This window comes from Garra rufa, chromosome 7 (genome assembly GCF_049309525.1).
Source record: "Garra rufa chromosome 7, GarRuf1.0, whole genome shotgun sequence".
Classification (NCBI taxonomy): Eukaryota; Metazoa; Chordata; class Actinopteri; order Cypriniformes; family Cyprinidae; genus Garra; species Garra rufa.
In genome coordinates this window covers 9,066,721-9,087,996 of record NC_133367.1, presented here as the reverse complement: position 1 = coordinate 9,087,996, position 21,276 = coordinate 9,066,721, and the positions used below count along the sequence as shown (strand labels likewise).

The 21,276-nt window shown below is 37.0% G+C and overlaps 1 protein-coding gene across 1 annotated transcript in view; it reads right to left on the bottom strand.

Annotated features, from left to right (window-relative positions):
- Positions 1–21,276, bottom strand: part of LOC141337909 (uncharacterized) — an 831,413-nt gene that overhangs the window by 237,947 nt on the left and 572,190 nt on the right. The window lies entirely within an intron of this gene.

Below are 21,276 nucleotides of genomic sequence, written 5' to 3'. Positions count from 1 at the left end.
ATTTGTGTGCTAAACTATTATATCTTATGTAACCTTTAACGATGTATTTCTATATGAAGGCACGTACAATGAGGAGATGGCAAGTATTTTTTTCTTCCTCTCTATTACTGATGAATGTCTAAATATAAAAATAAGGAAAAGTCTAAAACAAGCCCAATTATAGTTTGTTTATTTTATAATTCTGTTAAAATATAAATGAAATTATAATGGCATATAGTATGTATAAAAATTGTCCTGTAATTGTAGATGCTTATATTTTCTGATTTTTATATTTCTATTCTGAATACCTTAAAATTTAGAGGATTTGCTGCAAAGCAATTTTGTCTGATATGCGAATTATTTAGCCTATTAGTATTTTATTCCATACTGCAAATACTTTAAAACAGCTTTAAAAATGTCTTTATTGCATTTCAGATGCTTTTAAAGAACTTTCCGATATACATTTTATGGTAGCTTAAATGTTAACAATGAGTTTGTTGTATTCACATTTGAAAAGTACCCTAATTTATTGTTGTAGGCTAACCCCATCTCATAATGAAGGTGCGTATAGCACGATTTTCTGTTTCTATTTGGCGTAATATTTATATAAAATTTACATTCTCATGCAAAAGACTGATTCATACACTGTGTAATGAATGACTTACATTGTAGGTACGTCTGAGCTTTGCTGTTTATGATGAGAACAATTAAGAATTGCGCGCACTCAACAAAACCGACAGACTCATTTGAACGCTTCTGATTAGACACTGCATTCCTAAGATAAACAGAATCGTGTGTGATTGGTTATAATACACAACACTGTAAAAACACCTAAAAAGAATTACTGTGCAACATGAGCAGATCTTAATGTAATGCCGCAATCAACACTTTCTATTCATGTTCTTTTTTTTTGCCCCAAGTCCCTGTGGCTAAGCCTTCCCTAGCTTTACACACGCTCCGCCTATGCTTTTTTCGTTTTGTTTTTTGTAAAACATATTTCACATATTTATTTATTAAGTTGACTTGAGAAAGCCAAATTACTGAAATGCAAATGTCTGACTGCTGCTCCTAGATCTTTAACTCTCCAAACTCCAAACTCAGTCCAGATCTTCAGACTGATCTGACTCCAGCTGCTGGATCTTTTCTAACTGATCTGAATTACGCTTTTCCTAAAAATGGAGATTAAAACTGGGAAAATCCCATAGACTTACATTGAGGGAATGTTCAAATGATCAACACTATTCAAACTCACACTGACAAAACTCCCACAATCCTTTGAGACTCAATCAAACTGACCTACTATGCAGACTTTATGGAAACTCATTCAGACTCATGCTAGCAACATGTTATGCTGAGTTCAGACTGCACGATTTTAGCCCCGATTTTGACTCACTGACAGGTTTTGAGAAATCACAGACAAATGCCCGAAATCACAGGCAAATCGGTGCTGGTTCAAGTGAGTGACAATCAAAGACAACTATCAAAGACGCGATCTGAGAGAATCGCCGACACCCGTGAGATATTTGGCATGCTAAATATCAGGACCTGTCGGCAATTCAAAATCATGAATCGTGTGAAATGTGTTCTGACTGAAAATAACATTGGTGATTATCTACAGCCAATGAGAGAGCAGCATCCAGTCAGCGGGAAGTTGGGGGAGGAGTTAGCATGGCTTCGGTTCAGAAAAGGGCTTATTTTCTTTTTCTTCTTTTTGCTGCAAATCAGTGCACATGCAATTTATTAGTAATACATTTGTATTTATGATGTTATTCAGCGCTGTATGTCGGTGTGCTATCGGCGCTGACCACAGTCTTGTTGTTTGTCAGTTAATGATCAGTTAACATGCTTTGGTTTGATTGGTTCGGGAAAAATAACTGAAATCCCTAATCTGCTGAAATAAACAAGTTGATCTTTTATCCTCTGTTTTATTTGCTTATGATACATTATGTGATTAATTTTCTTCTTATATTCTGCTCTCCCTCTTTCTGTCAATGTAGGTTAAGAGGCTGTGAAATGACAGATGAAGGTTGTTCTGCTGTGACTTCAGCTCTGAAATCAAACCCATCACACCTGAGAGAACTGGACCTGAGCTGGAATAAACTAGGAGACTCTGGAGTGAAAAACCTCAGTGATCTACTGATGAACCCACAATTCAAGCTGGAGAAACTAGAGTTAGTATCATTATACTGTACAGCAGTTACAGTCAGATTAAAGTTCACTGTTTAGATTATTTGAAGACAACAGACTCAAGTCACATCATTTATAGTGCTGCATCTTCTGCTTTTTCTCCATCATCAGAAAGATTCAGCAATACTATTAGTTCATGGGTTTGTATGTGTATTAGAAAGAGCATTAAACTTGCTGAAATCTGACATGTTTGCTGTGAAACAAGACAGAAGTGAAAACAGAATAAAAACAAGTGTAACAAATGACAGTAGATTATTCTGACAGTCACATTTATACTGGACTAATGCTACTTTCACTAAATCTGCTTTTATTCAAAATGTGTGTTTAGAGATTGTACTCTAAAATAACTTAAAATAATTTATTAATGTGTCAGATTGTCTTGCATTACAATTATGAACTAAATTTTTCTTTTATGTCTACATTAATCCTGTATATTAATCTAAATTAATAAAATGCAGTTGTTGAGTGAGGACAAATCCAGACTTGGATTGTAACTATGTCCTCAAATACTCCTGTCTTGGTTTGTTTCATATCATTAAGATTTCATGATTTTTCTGGTTTATTAGTGACTGTATAGCATTTGCTGATGATCATCATAGATCGGAGTCATTGTTCTTTCTCTTTCTGTCTTCAGTCTGTGTGAATGCAGGATTACAGAGAAACAGTGTCTCATCCTGACTTCAGCTCTGAAATCAAACCCATCACACCTGAGAGAACTGAACCTGAGCTGGAATCAAATCACAAACACAGGAGTGAATGACTTATGTGACGTACTGAAGGATTCACACTGTAAACTGGAGAGATTGAGGTCAGTAACATTCACATACAAGAATCAAAATGATGAAAATCACTTCAACAGTTTAAACCAAAACACTTTCTACTCAATATCTCATGATGAGTGGGTTCATGGGTTCACATTATATTTGTGTCAAATTCTTCTCCTTAATGATTTGTTTGTAAGATGATCTTCTCTTCCTCTGTTTGTCTCTTTCTAGTCTTTGTGTCTGTGGAATTACAGACGTTTCTTCTTTAACTCAGTCTTTGACAAACACAAAAGCACTGCAGTTTCTAAAAGAGCTTGACCTGGGTGGTAATATGATTGGAGACTCAAAGCAGCGGCTCATTGATGTGCTACGAGACTCAAAGTGTAAACTATTGTGAGTAAACTTCACTTTGTGATATTAAAGACATCTTCAATTACCTCTGATATGGACAAATATTAACTTTCAAATATTTGTGAAAGGAGATGATCAAATGATCATCAATCTTTATTTCAAAGGGTTTGTGTCAGAATGAAATGTAAAGTTGATCAAAATGTTGAACACAAAGGAGGAAAGAGAACAAAAGTAGACTGTCAGAGCTTTATCCAACAGCAGCTGCTTTATTAATGCCATCAGTAATAGAGAATCATTCCAGTTTGAAATAGATTTGGTCAGATTGGAGGAAAACGCTGGTAAAATTAGTGCAGATTCCAGCTTCAGCTCACAGCCGTCCAGCATCACATGATCAATGTCTCTGTCTCTTGTGTGTTTTTACTTTGACAAGCAACACGTCACATTACTTTACACTTACTTTACTTTCACTTATTTACTGAGACCAATACAAATGTTGAAACTAGAGGAAAAACAGCTTTAACTAGTGGAGCATTTAACTGAAAGGGTTTAGTTTTGAGGCAAAATCACATTAGTATTTGTTCTTGTGGTTTATTATATTTGGCGTTCACTCATTAGCATGTGTTTCTCTTTATAGTGTCTCAACGGGAGTCACACAAACAGACAAACATATGAATGGAAATCATGTTCAAATCTATTTAAAACACAAAAATTGTTTTAGAAATATCTATTTAAATCTAACTTTAACTTTAAAAGAAACTGTAATTGAAGTAGTGACGATTTGCAATTTCTTCCACTGAACACTCTCTGCCTTGCAGTGTTGGATTTCCATTACCAGAAGTCTATCATGGCAATAAAACATAAGATGCTAAATGCTGTCTATCATAGTTGTTGGATCCTGATGAAAGGAGCAGTAAACATCAGGTGAGGATCCACAGAAGAGCTTCACTACTGTGTCTATGAGGAGAAAGAAATGTGTGATAAATGTGTGAATGTGATCCATACAGGTGAAGAGACTCAGACTTTACAATCAAATAATGCAGCATGTGTGTTAGAAACGTCTAGGTTACGAAGGTAACCCACGTTCCCCGAAGGAGGGAACGGAGAGGTTACATTGGGATCTCGCCTGAGAGACCGATCATCTCTGAGCCTTATATTAAAAAAGGCCAATTGCAAATTGGCAAGTGGACGTGCGCATCACTCAAACAGGTTTTCGCTGAAGAGCCGTCAAGCCGGCGTCAGCGCGACGCCGGGGCGTGGCAGGGGAATGTAACGTCTCCGTTCCCGTTACCCCTTCAGTCTAATCACTTCGACGTTACATTGGGAACTAACCCATGGAAAAGGCCACGACCCTGACGCCGCGTTACGCACAACTTCACATGCTGACAAGTATACGTGCTGGCTTGTCGGCCATACTGCGGGAAAACGCCAGTCCAGAAAACGCCAGTCGTGCTGAAGCGGTCTCACATGAACAAGCTTAGCGGCTCTTAAGCGGCTAGAGCTGTCATGTGCCCCAGGAGCCTCTGAATTTTGAGAGGGACCACTGTATTGTGCCTGATTGACTCAGGGACTACAGCACTGACTGCGCGCTCTTGGTAGTAAGGTGGGCTGTCTTGTGGACCGAGTCGGGCTCCCGACCAAGGAAACGAATCCCCTCAGTTGGCCTGAAGGACCAGATGGCGGGGTGCCGAAGCACCAGGTCCCTATATTCGCACAATGGAACTCACGAGTGGGCTGTTAAAGCACCAGTCGAAGAGACGGTTGATGATGCGAGCTCCTGTCTGCCGAAGAGGGGACAGGGGAGCTCCCCTGGCCAAAAGAAGGCAGGAAGGAGGGGGACTGGCCAAATGGAAGCACTTCGCGCTGAAGTGCTCGATCCCCGGAGCAGACCGCAGAAGGGGTGTGCGTCGGGGAAAGGTCGAGAGCGACAGCGGGTGCCCTTCAGGAAGATGGCTGAAACCCAGCCCTGGAGACGGAAACATACTTATATGTGCTTCGTCGTGAGCGTGTGTGCCGACAGCCTGAGAAGGGATCGGGACAGAGCTCCATCCAGGGCGGATATTAACCAACCACTCTAACTGGACACGTGAAGTCGGGACGGAAAGATCCTGACCTTGTCCCGGGGGAGGGACAGGCTGGATCGCGTCCTTCGCCAGTAGGAACGCGACCTCCGCAGGCAGAACAGAGGCACGCCTGCCTGAATAAAGAATGTAAGGGGTATCTCTGAGTCTGGGCGGACGCCTGGAGCCAGGCCGTACCGTCCGTATCAACCAGCGTAGTGGTATCAAGGGAACGTTGACCGATGTGACCATGGTGGGGCAGCCTAGGGGGAGACAGGGAAGGAGACAGAACCCAGAAGGATGAACGTCCTGGAGAAGTGTCTAATTGCGCTAAGCAGTGCTTACCTTCTTCCCTGGATCCCGCGCTGGTGAAGGCCGGCCGCGAGTCTGGTTCCGAGGAGTGTAAGTGCTGCTCAGGAAGGAAACTCGAGGCCGAAGGCCAGAGGTGAGAAATTTGCTCTTTTTGAGAAAATGTGGGTACCGTCGACCGATGGGCCGACGGCAGCATTGAAGTACACAGTGGCTCCCGGCCCTCCACCGGGAGCGGGGACCGTAGATGTTAGCATCCCCTAAAGAGCAGTCTCAATCACCTCTGGAGGCCCGCATCAGGGACGTTTCGCAGTTTTCTTGCAGGTGTTTCGGGCCGGTCCCTGTGCCGCGGGCGGCGCCACTCTCCTGCGGCTGGCTCTGCGCTTGCGGGCCCCTTCCGCCAACCTGGCGTCGTGGGCCTCCGCGGGGGGCAGAGCTGTGGATGTTGCGGCCGCAGGGGGGCGCCCTCGAGCGCGGTGCCTCCGGCGGTGGGATGGAAGCTTCGCGGCGGGGCAGGATGTGTTTAATCGCCTCCGTCTGTGTCTGGACTGCCGAGAACTGCTGGGCGAAGTCCTTGACAGAGTCGCTGTAAAGGCCACTCTGGGAGATGGGAGCGTCAAGAAAGCGTGCTTTGTCGGCGTCTGCCATCTGAGCCAGAGTGAGCCACAGATGTCGCTCCTGGACCACAGCCGTGGACATCACCTGACATCACCAGCTCGGAGTCTGCCTCCGAAGGAGCAGCATCCGCGGAGGGGCGCTGCGCCGCCGGAAGAGCGTTCTCGCTCCCTGACTCTCCCTCTGACGCAGCGACCGACATCTCTTCCTCCTGTGGAGTGCCAAAGGAGACGCCCAGCCTGCATAGCGGGGAGGCATACTGCTTCGGCATCTCGACGGGGGTATGCTGGCGGGCGGAAGACTGCAGGGCTTTTGGGGCCAGTGGAACGTTCGGCACCGTGACTTGAAATTCCCCCTCGTGCCTCGCCACAGCGGCGGGAAAACTTCGCCGGCCGTGGGGCGCGAAGGGGGGCCTGCCCCCAAGCGAGCGGCGAGTCCTCAACATACCCATGGTCATGCTTTCGCAACGAATGCATGAACCATCCGTGAAAGCTGCTTCAGCATGTTCGGGGCCCAGACATGTGAAGCAGCTTTCATGTCCGTCCAGAGAGGTGAGGTAACTGCCGCACCCAGAAGCGCACGGCCGGAAAGCCATTCTGAAAAGAACGTCTTTACACGGCAGTGAGAAATTGCTCTTTTAGTTCCGGTCTGCCCAGGGAGGAAACTGCGGCACCACTGTGCACTCAATGGGGCTTGCTCGCTGGAGAGCAGGGAGGCTTTTTATGGCCGTGACAATGGCCGCCCGCAGGACCCCACTGGCGGCGCCGAGAAATTCACTCTTTCAGTAGATTGTCTCTTATTAGATTGGCGCACACCAGCAGAGAACAGCAACAGCAGGAACGTGAAGTTTTTCTTCTTTGGAGAAGCAGAAGGCTTGAGCATGAAGGCTCTGAAAGCGAAAGTCTGTTTTAGTGATGATTCTTCCACTGAACATTCTCTGTCTTGCAGTGTTGGATTTCCGGCGTGCACGTCCACTCGCCAATTTGCGATTGGCCTTTTTTAATATAAGGCTCAGAGATGATCGGTCTCTCAGGCGAGATCCCAATGTAACGTCGAATTGATTCGACAGAAGGGGTAACGTGATACTGAATGATTCATGTTGATTTAGTATTCAAGCAAATGATGCTTTTGTTTTATTGAAAGCTGAAACAGGAGGAAGACGCTCAGATGAGTCTGTCTGGCTCTTCAGTTTAATAATATTTGTATTAAACTCATCCATAATGATTCAAATGTTTAAATGTGATTGTCAAGTGCAGCACTTAAATGTGTCAAAGATATAAAACAAGTCTACAATGCGAAATTAAAACATTGACATGATCTCTCTTACATGTAATACACATTGTTCTTCTATTTAATTGTATATTCAGTTAGCTATGTGTCTGTCTGTTACTGATGTACAGATGCACAATCACAAATCCTCTCATTACAACAAACAAAGCAGAAACACAATGGAAATAAAAGATGCTGAGCAAACAATTACTCTTCATTAAATGAAGCTTCACTACTCTTAAGCTATCCTCTTGGGAAATGTAGCAAGCTAAGCTACAGCAATGTAGCAAACGAAGTTTACTGTGCAGATTTGTAAAATTTCATTTTTATATTGAACCAACGTCATTCCAAGTCAATACTCTCTCAGTGATCAATATAACTGTCAGTCAAGCAGATTTACAGGCATAAAAGTTCAGTTTTATTGTTTATTCAACAAATCTTCCAAACCAATTTATCAAAAAAAAAAAAAAAAAAAAACTGTATAATGTTCAGGGCCATATTTTCCTCATATTGTGACCAGCAAACAAAATTTTTGGTGTCGACCGGAAACCCACTATTGGTAGGTTGGGGGTTCTTTCTTGAAAATCAATTTTTGAAAACAATGTAACCTGTTTCTGAATATCAAACGAATAAACCAGGAAAAACACAAAACTTGTAAATAAAACAATTTTATAGGTCATATGGAATTTAAAGGGGTCCTATTATGTTTGTTCACTTTTTGAATTGTAGCCAGTGTGTGGTGTGTATGTTTGGACAGGGACGAAACCCAGCGTCTGGTGATGTCTATGCATTCCAGACTTCAGGCTGTAATTGACTGCAAAGGATTTGCAAACAAGTATTAAAAAAGTCAAAGATTGATTTATGATTATTATTCTGTTCCATTACTTTTGGTCTCTTAACTGGGAGGCACATACGCAAACTGTTGTAATTCCTACACCGTTCACATGATTTGGATGTAAATACCCTCAAATTAAAGCTGTCAGTCTGCATCTTGTTTGTTTCATTTCAAATCCATTGTAGTGGTGCATAGAGACAAAAATGTTAGAATTGTGTCCATGTCCCAATATTTATGGACCTGACTGAATATGATGAAATCCTTGTGGGAATTTCAGTAGTAGATATTACATGATACATTAACGTAATGGACAACAGCCTTCAACCAAAGTAGCTCCTATTAGGTCAAAATTATTAAACAACATTTGAAGCCTTTGTACATTGTAAATGTTTAAAATAAATCATTCTTTTACAAATATTCAAATTAATATTTAACATTCATTGCATTAGGCCTACACATGGTTACAAAACCCACTAAAAGTCTAATCATTTTATGTTCTTACACAAAATACACATAAATATATACTTTAAGTCAGAGAAACATAAGCATGTTTTCTGTAAATACAATAAAACATCACTAAAAGTAAGCTTGTGTTTAGCATATTTCTTAGAAGTATAACTGAGCATATATTTATATGTATTATTATTAAGTACTTCTAGTCTACTTTTTAGAAATATATTAAAATGCAATTCAATATATTTTTAATGCACTTTAAATAAGCGTGTTGGGAATACAGATGTATCATAAACATACTTCAATTATTTAATATGTGGGTACCTGTGTAGTAGGCCAATAAATAGTTAAAAAGATAACCCAAATGCTCTAAATAAGTTGTTTATTACTATATAAAAAAGATTGATGCTGTATAATATTAAATTAAATGTCTCATAGTTATTACCATTGAAGATGAGGCAGAGCTCAGAGAGTAAAGGGAAAGGACGCTCTATCAAAACATCTCAAATAAAGTCTGAAATTATTAGTGTGTTGGCTTCACTCTTAATTGTATATTTGTAACCGCTGGAAACTTTGTATTAAAGTGGTCATGTGAGGTTGCTAAAAAGATCATTATTTAGTGGATTTGGTGTAATGCACTGCATTTAGGCAGTTTGACGTTAAAAAACACATTATTTTCCACACACCTTACATTATTGTTTCTCTTCTCTGCCCTGCCTTTCTGAAACGCATCTATTTCTACAAAAGCTCATCGTACTGAAAAGCACAGAGTGCTCTGATTGGCCAGCTATCCAGTGTGTTGTAAATGGCTGAATACCTTAACCATGTAAAGGTAATGTTACACCCCTTACTAAATCTAGAATATCAGCTTCCATGGTGTCCAGAAATACTACAGCGAGAATAATAAAGTTACACTTTTTTCTTTGTGTGTACATTTGGGTGCTGTTATGCAAATCTGTGGGGGCGTGTTTGAATGAGGCATTTTAGGAAAGTGTGGATTTGTTATAGAATACAAGAATCTCTTTCTGATGGGCAACAGAAAATGTGCTTCCTGAAGGAAGCTATTGGCCACTGAATTGACATGATGGTATAAGGGCTTCAGACATTCATCACACCAGAGATGTTCCCATAGCATTACATCATCGCAGCACCGAAGTGAAGCTATGAAAGGGAGCTCAGTATTTATAAAAAGATAGATGAGAAATCCCCGGTTCTCCTACAGCTTCAGCCCAGATCCTGAACTGCTCATCGATGGACGCTTTTCAATCCCAGGAGCCCACAGGAGATCAATACGCCATCATCAAACGTGATGCGGGTGTTTACAAATGTGAGTATTAGAAACCAAAACACGGTTCCTCTGGTTAAAAACAGCATTTGTTGAGCTACTGTATACTAAGTAAATTAACAGTTTAGTATATTTGTGATTTTGCTTTAAAAAAACAGGTTTTATTATGTATAGCCAAGTTATTCAAACTGGATTTACGTTCACCTTTTACATCTTAAATATGATTAATAAATGTCTATTTAACAACTGACAGGAAAATGTTGTAAGAGAATTGCAGATGAGCAAATCCCGACATGAAACACATCTGAGTGAGTGATGAATGTGAGCTATTATGTGGATTTGACTGTTGTCAACACTGCTTTAGATGAATGTAAGTCATGGTAATAAACAAATCTACATAGAGATACTAAACATAAGCTATCTATTTGATTTGTCCATTAGTATTGTTGATCAATTGAGGAGCATTTGTGTTGGATAAAAAGTCAGTTAACAGCCCTAAGAACAGCCTCAACATGTAAATGCAGTATAAATCACAGAGGTGACTGAATCTGGTGTAGATGCTACAGAGACCTACCGAAGGAGGAGCAGATCTGACCAAATGTAAGTTACTTTAATACTAATTCACATTTCAAGCATGTATGTTATTCTGCTATCTGTAGTCATTTGTTATTATTAACTTTCATATTAATTTGCACATGCATTTCTGTTTAGTTTTTTTAGATTAAGATTTTTATCCAATATTTCAATTCTACATTTATCTGCTCCCTCATTAAAATAAAAAAAAATCCATGATTAAATAAAACAAGTAATAAAATGCTAAGAACAAAACAAAAGAATAAATAAATAAATGTACATTTATGTACCCACTAAAAACATGATTTCCATTATTCCTTCCATTTGAGTTTGTTTTGTTATTCATTGGTTTATAGTTTTGTGTTTTATATTAAACACAGTTCAACACAGACTTATGAAATGCTGTTAGGACATTTGTGTTGTGAAGATATCATAATAGTGACTGCATAGTTTAAGTCTGACCATAAGAATGAAATAAACTTTACCAGCCAATTTACAGGAGATCAGCGTAATAGATGAGGTGAAAACAGGGGCTATTATCATGAAATAGAGGATTTTCAGCAGCTCAGATAATATTGATGAGCCTCAGACTATCACTGTAAATCCTAACAAGTTCAGCTTACTTAAAGTTTTAAAACCGATGGCCTTTTTTAGCAAAAGTAAACTTAAATGTAAAACTATAAGTTAATTTAATAATCTGTTTAAAGTAAAGAAAGCAAACTCTTCCCAAGTATATTAAGCAATAAATATGAAGTTAGTTTAATGTCATTTCTAGTTAACATACTCCAGGAGATTTACTAATCTTACTTAAGATTTAACAGAAAGATTGCTTTATTAATTCCATTTAGCTAAGTTTTTTTGTGTAAGTGTTCTGCAAACATCTTAAAACTAGACCTTTAAAACATCTGTGTTCTTATAATACCCTTATAATACTGTGAATATATATAAACTACTGTTCAAAAGACTTATAATAGTCTTCAAAGAAGTCTCTTATGTTAATCAAGCCTGCATTTATTTAATGAAAAATACAGAAAAAACAGTAATATTGCTAAATGTTTTTACAATATAAAATAATGTTTTTTTATGTTGACATACTTTAAAATAGAATTTATTCCTGTGATAAAAAGCAGATTTTTTTATCAGTTGTTACTGCAGTTTTAAGTGTCACATGATCCTTCAGAAATCATTCTAATATGCTGATTTATTATTAGAATGATCAATGCTGGAAACTGTTGTGCTGGCAAATATTGTTTCGGAGCCTGTGATACTTTTTTTTTTGTTTTGTTTTTGTTTCTTCGATTAATTAAAAGTTAAAAATAACAGCCTTTCTTCAAAATGTAAATATTTTTAACAGTATATTTTTTCTATCACTTTTCATGAATTCAACACATCCTTGTTGAATAAAAGTATTAAATTCTTAAAAAAAAAAAAAAAAGATTACTGACCCTAAAAGTTAAATGACAGTACATCTGTGTTTTCTAGATACACTATTAGTGGAGGAAAAACAAATGAAAAAATGTATTTCACTTTCTCTTAAAAGTGTTAGTCTCTTTTTCTTTTTCAAAGGTGTGTACATGTAAAAAAAAAAAAAAGACAAAATTCCTGTCCCTCATGAAAAGGAGTGTGTAGGAGCCCAATGTAATTGTAACCACTAGAGGGCGGTTTGGAATGGGAGGAGCTGGTTTGGTCATGTGACATTTAAACCCTCATGATTGTGTGTGAAGGAAGGTGAATAGGTGACGGGATCACATGGTTCTTACCGTATAGTAAGATTCATTGAGTCCCGAATCCATGCCTCTTTTATTGTAAACCGCATTTCATTCATTAAAAGAGCAAAGCAAAAGACGGATTCTGAATGGACAATGATTTTATTTCCAACGTATGAGTAAAGAACATCTGATCAGCTGGTCATAAGTGGATAGGACGCTGCTACAGAGTGATACATATGTATTATCAGAAAACTAACCACAAAACAAAACTCGTAGGAAAGCACAATATCATAAAGTAAAATGACATACTAGAAGAAAACTTTTAAACATTGTTTCTGAATCTCACAGATGAATCTGCTGGTCTTGAAGGTGAACTTTATTCGCTGTAAAAACTACAGAAGATGTTTCTTTTTCCTGTGGCATGTTAGAGCTGATTATGACAGATTTCTACAGAAGAGATTGTGTTTTTCTGCTCATTATTGTGTCACGTTTGGTGAGGATGAGACCTGAAAGATGATCTGCTTACTATCAATCCTTTTTGTGTGCATGAGTAGATTAGGAGACTGAGTCAAACTCTTCCCACATTCAGTCAGTGATATGGTTTCTCTCCAGTGTGGATCCTCTCATGTGTTTTCAGGGTTTCTGACCGACTCAATCTCTTGTCACAGTGTGAACACTTGTAAGGTTTCTCTCTAGTGTGGATCCTCTGGTGGTTAACTGTCATAAAAGTCTTCTTACACTAAAAAAACATAAGATCTCTCACACCAGTGTGTATCTTCTGATCAAATTTTAAACTCTGCAGTTGTGAAAACTCTTTCCACATAAAGGACATGAATGTGGTTTCTCCTTCATATCAACTTTCAGGTGCTCCTTCAGGCATGTAGACCACGCAAATATTTGTCCACATTGATCACATGCGTGCAGCTTCTCTCTAGTGTGATGTTCATGTGCATCTTCAGGGTTACTTCTTGTTTAAAACTCTTCCCACTGATCTCATGTCAATGACTTCTCTTTGGTGTGGATCTTCATGTGAACATTGAGATTCTGTTTTCATCTCAAACTCTTTCCACACTTAGTGCAGGTGAAGTAAAAAATACTTTTAGTCTGTCAGCAAGTTTCTTCTCTAGTTTTGATGTTGTATTTCCTCCATCCGATCTGAAAGTAAAGGAAAAACATTACAATATAAATCAGTAGAAATGTGAAGAGAAAGCAGAACACAGCTACATAAAATTATGAACAATTTGATGCATGTTATAAAATGAGGTATTTAAAAAATATAATATATGGTTTTAATCAAGCAACAACAGAAAAAAAAAAAAAACCACCTACTGCTCTTGACTGGATCACTTTAGTAGCCCTAATAAAGATTAAACTAAATTTATTTGTATAAATAAATGTATTCTGTCTGCTTGAAGGAAAGAAGAAAGTGGTAAACACGTTGTTATAAAGAATGCATAATTAGCCTGAATAACCATTGGTATTTCATTGAAAAGAAGACCATGTTCTTGTTTCTTTATGAGAAGTGGATTCATTTAATTTGAATATAAAGACATGTTGTGTGTCACAGCAGTTAAATCTGTGTCTATCATGATAAAACTGTATTATCAAACCTATACAATGAGTTTGGTCATTTTAGAGAAATCTAACTGTAACTAAACCCACTCAATCTACTGTAGACTAAAACTAAAACAATCCAGATGACTAAAATATGACTCAAACTAAATGACATTTTAGTCAAAAGACTATGACTAAGACTAAATCATAATTTGCTGTCAAAATGAACACTGATTTTAACCTGTTGGAACCTGTTTAGTTAATATTAAACTGCTAACCTTGACCTTGTCCACCAATGGAAAGTTTCATTTTAATAAAAATCCACTGGATATTGACTAAATATCTTTGTAAGTGTGGTTTCATTACAGCGGTTCAATAAATAAAGACAGTTTAAAAGCACAATGATATAAAACTGTACATTACTTGTCTATGAGCAGCCAATGCTACTAACAACAACGACTGAAACTTAGAATAACTAATATGTGGGAGATCACTGCTATTATGTGGATTTATTGTATTGCCATAAATAGCACTTCAATGCTGATGTTGAATCAAATTACAAAAGATAAAAGTCAGATTAGAGGGTTGCTAACATTGTGAACTTCATTTCAAATTCATGTCAAATCAATCAGTTCATATTAGAAACACTGACTGTTGACAGCAAGACGGAAAAAGGGAAACTGATTTTGTTATTTATACTTTATTTTACCTCTTCATTTAAACAATTAACAGTTTGTATGTCTTTTTAACAGCAAGCATTAAATCTGCTGAACTGCTTGAAGATTTGAGTCTGAGTTCACATTATATTTGTGTCAAATTCTTCTCCTTAATGATTTGTTTGTAAGATGATCTTCTCTTCCTCTGTTTGTCTGTTTCTAGTCTTTATGACTGTGGCATTACAGATGTTTCTTCTACAAGTTAGCCTATATTTAAGAGAGAGAAACTGCTTATGTAGATTTAATAATACTTAAAACAGAAAGATGAACTTTTCAAAACAAACTAAAAAATAGTTTTAACTGTATATGTACAATTTTCTTTGGATTTAAATGTATATATAGTTCCTGTTTTCACTCATTCATTGTGCTGATGTCTTCAGATCAGCTGTAAACTGACACTTAAAACTCATTTCATGGCTGTCAGCTGAGACAAACTACTTCATAAAGCCATAAATTATAAAAACTCAAAATTTATTGGTCTAATTATATCCTTAAATGTAGGATTTAAAATACATAACTAAATTTTGATTGTACAATGATAAAAATGTTAATTTCAGCTCTAAATAAAAGGTAAAGCGCTGTTTTGTCTTTTTCAAACCCACATTAGTTCATGAGTTACAGTCTCAGTTTTTCTCTTTTAATAGACATTAGATTTAAAACTATTCAAACCTTAAATGACAGATTGTGAAAAGCACATTTATCTGCATCACAGCAACTTGTGAAACTGAGCAGAGAGGGTAAATTCAGAAAATAAGATAAAAATAACTGGGCATTTTCTTTTGAGTTCTGAACTAATTCAATGAAACATACAGTTCATTAATCTTAATTATTTATCACAACCTACAGGCTAACTGAATGAAATCACTCACTCAATCAATCTATCTCAATTCATAGGCTATTGCTGTAACGAAAGGAATGTAATGAAATGTCTTCCTATAACAAAGGACTGCATATACAGGTATGTGCCAAAAAATGTGAATATCGAGGGAAAGTCCATTTATTTACTAATTTGATTCAAATAGTGAAACTTGTATGTTATTAGTAGTTGTATTAGTTCACTACACACAAAGTGAAATATTTCAAGCCTTTATTTGTTTCAATTTTGATGATTATGGATTAAAGATTAAAAAATAATCCAGTATTTCACAAAATTAGAATATCATGACAAAGTTCAACATTGTAGACTCCCTTTGTCCCAATCTAGTCAGATAATTAACGCAAAACACCTGCAAAGGTTTCCTCAGCCTTTAAATTGTCTCAGTCTGGTTTAGTAGGCTTCAGAATCACAGGGAAGACTGCTGACTTGACGTTTGTGCAGAAGACCATTATTGACACCCTCCATAAGGAGGAAAAGTCTCAGAAGGCAATTGCAAAAGAAGCTAGATGCTCACAGAGCGCAGTATGGAAGTATAGAGGAAGACTAGAGAGGCACAAAAGTCAAGCAGCTTAAAGTCCAGTGTGAAGTTTCCACAGTCAGAGATGGTTTGGGGAGCATGTCATCTGCTGGTGTGGGTCCATTGTCTTTTATCAAGTCCACAGTAAAGCAGCTGTCTACCAGGATATTTTAGAGAACTTCATGCTTCCTGCTGCCAACAAGCTTTTTGGAGATGATGATTTTATTTTCCCGCAGGATTTGGCACCTGCCCACAAAGCCAAAACTACTAGTACCTTAATAGCCATGGAATAACTGTACCTGATTGGCCAGCAAACTCGCCTGACTTAAACCCCATTGAAAATCTATGTTTTTTATTATCTTTAATCCATAACCATTCAAATTGAAACAAATAAAGGCTTGAAATATTTCACTTTGTGTGTACTCAACGTATATAACATACGAGTTTCACTATTTGAAACAAATGATTGAAATAAATGGACTTTCCCTCGATTTTCAAATTTTTTGGCACATACCTGTATAATAATTATGCAGGTATAATTATACAGAGGGAGAATAGGAAGAAACAGCACTATTTTAGTTTGTGATCTTGCCGTTAGAAGGAGAAAACAGGTGTGTCTGTGCATTACATTCCTGTCCAGTTGGTGGCAGTAATGCACTAGATCTGTTGTTAACTGGACTTTGATGGAGTGTATCATGTGACAAACATCAGTCGTGTTGATCGCACAGGTGTTTAACAGCGATCACAAACCGAAAGTGTTTTAAAGACTTCCGGATTCTGTTCCTACAGCACAATCATCTGAACTATTGCAAGTAAGTTTGATTTACTTTCATGATTACAGTTATTTAGGAGAATGATGAACGGATTTTATAGCCATTTGAAAGCTTATTATGTTCAGTTAACTTATTTCTGTCGTCGAAGTAACAAACGACCGAGAGACAGAAATATATCACAAAAACAAACTGTTTAAAGACAACGCATGTTAAAACGTTTTTACAGGTTTGTAATAATGTAACATTAAAAATAATTTTAAAATGATATTTTATTCTCCCTTTTAACATTTTAAGACACGAGACCAAACGTATTCTGTGGTCAAACCTGTCTGTCCGGTGTTGTGTAATATTCAGTTCCCGTGTAAAGCTGTTCCAATGGGCGGTGTTATCGTGAATAATGTTCCGCGGTGGGCGTGGCTTTGTGAACTACCAACAATCGAGTGGAATGGAGTGCGGTGTCTCTTCTTCATCTTTTGTTTGATTAATTATTTCATTAAGGTGAAAAAGCTGATTTTTTTTTTTTTTTTCAGTTCTACAGCTGTTTATGTCACATAAAAGGCTAAAATGTTTTTTGTTTTTTTGCATGTGCTTTTATCAGAACGATTTATCATGGCCATATGACAATGTGTTTGCGTGTGGCTAACGTGCATGATAACAAACAGCACGAATCGAAGACATTTCTGTTGATCCTCGTTGTTGTTGTTTTGTCGTTCGATTAAAAGCAGTGTCAGTAGCGGTGTATTTCGCTTTCCATAACTGACTGATTGCAATTAAACTCAAATGTCCTTAGTTGCATGGTCGAATAAAGATTATTAAATTAATGTTCTCTAGTGTTGTTTTGTGTTACCTTTTTGCCTTCAAAATTTAATATTGAAGTGATTCATTTTGCAAATGAGAGATTTTGTTTATGGAGCATTTAAGAGAAGACTGAAAGAAAACAAATTGTTGTTTTAAATGTACTGCCCATTAAAGCCTTCCCTCTAGTACTCAAACACACATAAAGTTAACTTTTACAATTTTATGTATGCATAAATACTTGCCTCAATGCCTTGCACAGAATGCCTAGACATTTAAAATCAAATAGTGTGCAGACATACTTTTTCTAAATTAAACATAAAACAATGACATTAAAGCATGTTCTAAAGCAACATTCAAAGAGCAATTGCTGATTGACAGAGGTGTAAAAAAGTACTCAAAAATTTTACTCAAGTGAAAGTACAGATGCTCAGTGAAAATTCGACAGACATACAGACAGTACGGTTAAAGGTAGAGAATGAAACTAAATGCAATGGCACAGGTTAAACACGTAGTGCAACAACCACAATTAAAATGCAGCACATCGGGAAAAAATACAAGAAAAAAAAACTAAAAGGAAACTCCATCCTTTCCACCCTCATGCCATCCCATATGACTTTCATTTATCAGATGAACACAAACTAAGTGTTTCATAAAAATCATCTCTTAACACAAGTGTATGGGACATCCAAAAATGACACTTCAAAAACTATACACAAAGTGAAAATGACAGTAATTTATGCAACCCCTGTTAATTAATCAGGGTATTCTTAATTAAAACAAAGAAGAATACAAATACTAATATTTAAATTTTTAACGTCGTGTTCACTTTGGGTGGTTTCTGAAGTGGTCCTGTCACCTTGCATTATATAGACTAAAAATCTTTGCTTGTGTTCATCTAAGAAAGAAAGTCATAAACATCTGGGATGTCAGAGGTTCAGTAAATGGTGAGAGAAATTTAATTTCTAGTAGGGGTTCAATCTTCAACTGGCTGGCAGGAGCTGCCACTGGCAGGTCATGTGACAGTCTGATTCTGACAGGTCAGGTGACCTGCCAGTGTCGGGCTGGTAGCTGGCAGTCTCAATGGTTTTAGATCTGAGAGTGTAACACCTTCTCTGTCGCTCAGACTGCAAGGAAATACAGTATTTTATTGTTATGACCGTATTTTTATGACTTTGTTCTTTTGTATGATTGACCTTTTATTTTTTATTTTATTTTTTTCCATAATTAAAGCAGACAAATTAACGTGTTCATGACTGGTTGTTTACTGACTCTTCCTTAAACTCAGAGCGCTCTTACGGCCGTCTACCAGTGGAAGCGTCAATAAGCTGCCAGTTGAAACCACAGCCATTTAAACAGTTTATTCATAATAAATCTCATTAAAATGTGGATTAATTAAAAGACTAGACCCATAAGAAGATATTAACGATCATGAAATAATAGATTTCCTTGTAGCAAGAGTTGTAGAAAACGCGTTACCTCGGAGCGCTCTCGCAGCTGACTGACTGACTGAGCTAAAAGTGGAAGCGTCAATAAGCTGCCAGTTGAAACCACGGCTTTTTAAACACTTTATTCATAATAAAACGTATTAAAATGTGGATGAATTAAAAGAATAGACCCATAAGAAAATATTAACGATCATGAAATAATATTTTTCCTGGTAGCAAGAGTGGTAGAAAACGCATAACCTCGGAGCGCTCTGTAATTAATGTAATTATTAATATTAAAAATATATTAATTCCTACTCAATGTGTCATATAATGACATATTTTAAATGCAACCTATCCACTATCTGGTAAGAACATGTCTAAACATCTATTAAAATTAATTTAGCATACAATGTTTATTTAAATACTTTTTTTTTTTTTTTTACATTTATTTTAAAAAATCCCACAAAAATATTAACTGTATTTAAATTCTTATCACTGATTTAATTTTCACTCAATGTTGTGCATTCAGCTAATATATTACACAGCTAATGGCTCTATAAAAATAATGAACGATTAATGAATAAACGTTTTTTGGGGGAAAACACAATTTTGCTATACCATATTTAATATGCTTCCTCAGATTTGATGGTGAAGTTTTAAAGCCAGCAATTTACCTGATAAAAGTCATAACTAAAGTTGCAATGTGTGTGTGGTTGATGCACGAAAACACTGAGCATTGATTGTCATGTCAGGCATGCAAGTTTGAGCTTCTGTTTACCATATTTAATGTGCATAAGATACAATAAAAATGTAATATACTTTTCAACATGAAATAAAATTGTAAGGAGTAAAAAGTACTGTTTTTTCTTCAGATATGTAATCAAGTAAAAGTACAAGTACTCAGTTTAATTTGTACTTGAGTAAACTACAGATCCTCCGAAATAATACTTAAGTACAGTAATCAAGTAAAATTACTCAAGTATTTTACACCTCTGCTGATTGACAGACCCACAAGTCCTGTGTATCTTGTGTGGATGGATATTTGTCCCCACATGTCGAGCATAAGTCAGATTCAACCATATGTCTGGTCATCTATGAAAATAAAAGTGTCAACATAATGCTCTTAATTGATAATTGATAATTGAACATAATTTATTTAACATTGTGTGTGTGTGTGTGTGTGTGTGTGTGTGTGTGTGTCTGTCTGTCTGTCTGTCTGTCTGTCTGTCTGTCTGTCTGTCTGTCTGTCTGTCTCACACACACACACACACACACACACACACACACACACACACACACACATACATACCACTTTCTTGAATCAGAAAAACAATTGATAAATGAAGACATGAATGTCATATGTTTGTTCTGACCTTACAACCTTTTTACACCAAGCTCTCTTTTTTTGTGTGTGTGTGGTTTCACCAAGGGAATTCGGTTATAAAATTATCCATTCTTTCAGATAAATCACCTGCAAAATGAGTATAGTTTAATCTTGCTTTAATCTTGATTTAAATTTTAAATCACTTAAGTTTATAGAAGGATGAGATTGGAAAGAAAATGAGTGTCCAGTGGTTGTTCTCAGTAACTGAACCAATCACCTTGTCATATTCCCCTGGATCCAGCTACAATGAAGATGCATGGAATGTTGTAACGCCTAAAAATTTTCTAGATGTAATAAAGCATTAAAGATAATTTTGAACAAAGGAATATTGTTTTCACCCTTTTCATTGAACACTGCCATTCCAGAGGTTCGATGCCAGAAATGAGTCAAGTACGCAGCTCTTGCCTGTGTGACATCTATATTTCTTTTATTTATTGTGTAGTGTCTTGTGTTTGTGCATCCAGAGAGAACATGCATTGTGAAAACACCTACTATGTGTTATTTAAATCACTGCAAGTATTTATGCATGAACAAAATTGTAAAAGTTAACTTTTCGTGTTTAAGTACTAGAGGCACAGCCTTTTAGTACATTTTTCTTCTCTTAAATGCTCCATAAACATCTCTCATCTGCAATTTTTTTTTCATTGTTGCAAGGCTCTTGATCAAGAAAAAAAGGGACAAAAGGCAACACAAAACAACACCAGAGAACATTAATTTAACAATCTTTATTCGAACTTTTGAGTTTAACTGCAATCAGTCAGTTATGAAAAGCAAAATACACAGCAACTACTGACACAGCTTTTAATTGAACGACAAAAAAAACAACAATGAGGATCAACAGAAA